This window comes from Dysidea avara, chromosome 3 (genome assembly GCF_963678975.1).
Source record: "Dysidea avara chromosome 3, odDysAvar1.4, whole genome shotgun sequence".
Taxonomy (NCBI): Eukaryota; Metazoa; Porifera; class Demospongiae; order Dictyoceratida; family Dysideidae; genus Dysidea; species Dysidea avara.
This window is the reverse complement of record NC_089274.1, coordinates 37,625,241-37,629,487: the sequence shown is the minus strand read 5'-3', so window position 1 is coordinate 37,629,487 and position 4,247 is coordinate 37,625,241.

Genomic DNA, 4,247 nt, shown 5'->3' with positions numbered 1-4,247 from the left:
CTTGGTTAAATGCTGTGACATTTATTATGGCTATTCAGATTCAACCACTACTTGATGGTTATAATGTCTTGTAGCAGCATGATATGCAGTGTCTGCATTTAAACCCTTAAATCAGTTGTGGCACCACTTAAGTGTGGCATGTAAGTCGGTATGTGTGATGGTTGTATGTATACTACAGTGTTTTCACATAGTTCTAACATATTACATCCTGGGTAATTGTTGTACAGTTATATTGTGGACCCTGTCTTAGTAGCCACCTGTGTAAAGAGACCACCTCTCCATACCAGGGACACTACAGGTAGAAAAGCAAATTCAAAAAACTGCATTGCATGGTCAAAGCCTGCTTGTCTAATGCAGCCGTTTGTCTATCTACATGCCACAGCAAAATGACCCTGAGGTGATTACAGTAACTACGTATAGTATTAGGTTACATCATTTTGTTTAAGTAGCCTGGTTTAGGATTAATATATGTGAATGTTTTAAATATATGCTGTATTCACTTTATTCTCCTGCAGACTATACAGAGTGATTAGCCTTCAATATGGATATCACTTAATCCGTTACACCAGATTTAATCACTGCATATCGCTGCATATAGCTATAGTATTCCCAACCTGAAAATTAATACAGTTGTACTGTTGTGCTATGAAAATAAAAAACAGCAACCAAAGACTGCATATGGTCATAATATAATTTTATTGACATAGCTCCAAGGTAGTTTGCCTCTCCATATTTGTGAACAACGGTTGTTAATAAATCTGTACAGCAGGATATTCATATTCTTTGATAGTTCAATGCTAAAAATCAATAGGCATTTGATGATAATGTGGATATACTTTCATTTTTATTGTTGCCATTCAAACCTGTTATTATACCATATAGGCATAATCAAAGGATGAACAAACCATTTAAAAGTGATTTTCACATTTTTATTCATAAAATTCTAGATTGTGCAGCCTAGCAAAGTAATATTATAAACTCAACCATATTCGTTCATGATCACAATTACATTTTCATAAATTTGACCCATGAAATTTGTGAAAATTTTGTTACTTAATATTTTAACCTATGAAGTAATAGAACCTTTCTAACTCACGGCTAGTTTCATTTTGGTCTATGTAGAAGTTAGCTATAATTACGCATCACCCAATGTGCATTGAATTTACTTATTGGAATGCAAATTGAAATAACAGAACAGTATCACTGCGTGCATGGCTGGACCAATATGGCATAAGTAGATTTTTCAGTAAATTAACCTTGACTGTGAAGCCAATATGTCATAAATCGAACGTACATGTAAGTAGCTATTAGACCAACAGCATAAGGAATGTTTCAAATGTAATCAAATGTTGTACTTCTATGCTAGTACACCAAATTCTACATAAAGCTCTTCCTAAGTTGATTCTATAGATACGTACGTATTCCAACATAACTATATATCTTAACCTGTAAGAGTATGTACAAGTCTAACTAGTAATAGGGATGCCATGCAAATAATCTCATTTACACTTCCGTAGGTTCCTTGTTACAACCTTAGCTTATACCCATTTGGTTAATATATAGAAGTATTTAAAATTGGTCTCTACTGTGTATAATTTATATACTGTGCAAGTGGATTATCCCAACCCCCTCCCCACCTTCTATATTGTACTCCTACTACCCTATATGCACCCTTTGATAGTTCATGGGTCTGCTCCTGATACTCATTCCCAACTGAGGTGATTAGCTGCCAAATGGTATCATAATTGAATAAACAGCCTTCTTTCTTTTACTTATCAAATGGGTGGGAGAAATAATGGCATTAGTTATAAAATTTCTATAACTTTTGAATAGAGATAGCTACAAACTTTCTGTAAGTATCAATTTGCTATTCAGAGTAAAAGCATTAATTTGGACAAAGTTTGTGGATTTTGAGTCATGTATAAGTGTAATAGAGGAAAAACTGCTAATTATTAAGTGTAAAATTGGACACAAAGGTCACCAAAGGTCAAATTTGAGGTGGCTCCCGATCTGAAAATGACCTTTATGGTATACACAAACTATGTAGCAAGTTTTATGCTTGTATCACAAAGTGCACAAAGAAAGTGCTTAGGAGCTCTACTATTACGTGAGAAGTCAAATCTACATTCACCCCATTTTTCTACACAGGTATCTAAATGTTGATTGATTGTGGGTTAAAAGCGTGTATGTAGGCTATGGCACTCATGAAATATTATTCATTTGCTATACAACTCGCACACAGTGCTTTTTGAAACAAGTGATTGTGGATTTGCTACCGTAATTTGCTTTATTTTTGTGCAAAATATTTTCGTGTAAAAATGTTTTCTATGATTTACGTGAATGACTGCTCTATTAGAATAGTTCAATCTTGTATAAAAATTTTTGTGCAAGAAATTTTCGTACAAATTTTGCATGCGAAAATTATTTTACAATGAAAAAAAGCAAGTTACAGTATCTGGTTTTATTGGTATAGTGCAACAAGGCAACTTCCAAGTTTTGATTTTTATTAAACTATCTCTGTTTTCTTGTACATGGTTATCCTTATAAGTGACTGGATTTTGGAAAAATGATCCAAATCGCACATTAGAAGTTTCGAGATAAACGGTTTTAAAGAATTGAAGCCAGCATAACTCTCCAAGGATAGCAAGCACGCGTATGAAATTTACACAAAAGATGCATCAATCTGTTACCTTTCAGGCCACTTCCAGTACTTGTAGCTGCTTGTAGAGTTTCCCGCCAAATAAGATAGAAAATCTGAGCAGTTGGATGAGCGAAGTAGTATCACGAGTGCTCACAAAGGGGTGGGGGGTGGAGGGTGGGGGGTGGAGGGCGGGGGGTGGAGGGTGGAGGGCGGGGGGTGGCGGGGAGGGCAAGAGATAGACCTCAAAATGGAAGCAGACCACGATTGGAGTCCAGACAAGAGATTACAGGGCTGTGCTGACTCCCTAGTGGCTGATATGTAGCAAAATCAACAGAGAAAACGTCTGGCCAACATTATAAGGTTGTCCACCAGTAAACCACTGATTCTTGCCAAGCCAGGTCCTTCACAAGGCCTGAAACCGCCATTTGAGCACTCCACACCACCCAGAAAGGACGTCTGTTAAAACCAGCCTCGAGTAGTACTGAGGGTCAAAACTAGTAGTACGATAGTGTAGCTATCCACTGGTGGTGTTGGTTTGATTTTGCCTGATGTGCGATTTGGATCGGTTTTGTAAAATCTGGTCACATATGTCTTTACCTTATTTCCTGTCTGTACTCAAGTTACTTTCTGACTCCCCTAATCTGTTACCTCCCTGCAGGTCCCTAGAGGGATAGTTGAACAAAAATTGAAAGGATAGCCGGTGTATAGGATTGCAGCCAAAGTGGTTTTCTTTATTCAGCTATCTCAAATTGTATCAATGCTTTCATTGATTAGATAATGCATGATGCCTTCTACCTCTCCATGCAGGAATCCTGAATCAAAATCCAGTCCACATTCTGGTAGCTATGTAGATCACACGGCTGTTGGCTGGTAATTGTAGAGATTGCTTGTGAAAGTGCTGCAAAGTTAGGAACCACCTTGGGGTCTTTATAATGACCTGCAAAAAAACATGCAGGGACAACGTAGAAGTTCACACCATGATTTGTGTAAATACGTACATATAAGTATGTTTTAAAAACTCAATGTACTAATTGGCTGTATACTATCAGACAGGGGTGGATCCAGACTTTTTAAAAGGAGGATTCCACCATGGAAGCTTCAGTCTACGTACCTAGCAGTAATATTTCATAGCAAATAATTACTCTTCAACAATGTTTCTCTGTTAAATTTTACCATTTAGGCCTTTAGAAATGCAAATGAAGTCTTTAGTAAGTATAAGTAACTACAATAAATTTGAAACAAATAAAAAAAGCTAATTATTTTTAGAAGTGCCTATTACATATAAAGATGCTGGGGTAGCATTTCAAGTGATTTTGCAGTAAAGAAAGATAAAATGAGTGCTTTTGTCACTATTACTGTTTACAATGAGTACTTATTTGACTGATAAACTGGTTTTAGTGAACTGAGTTAGAGAAAACGTGGTAGCAGCTGCAGCTCATCAAGTAATGTTAAGGCTCTTTCAAAAAGGGGGGTTCCATGTAAAACGTTGAACCTTCCCTGAGGTCTGAGTCCCCTGAATCTGCCACTGCTGTCTGGATAACTGTTCACATTACTGTGAGCAGATAAACATGATATTGAATTACATAGTTAGGTATTTTGCATGCAT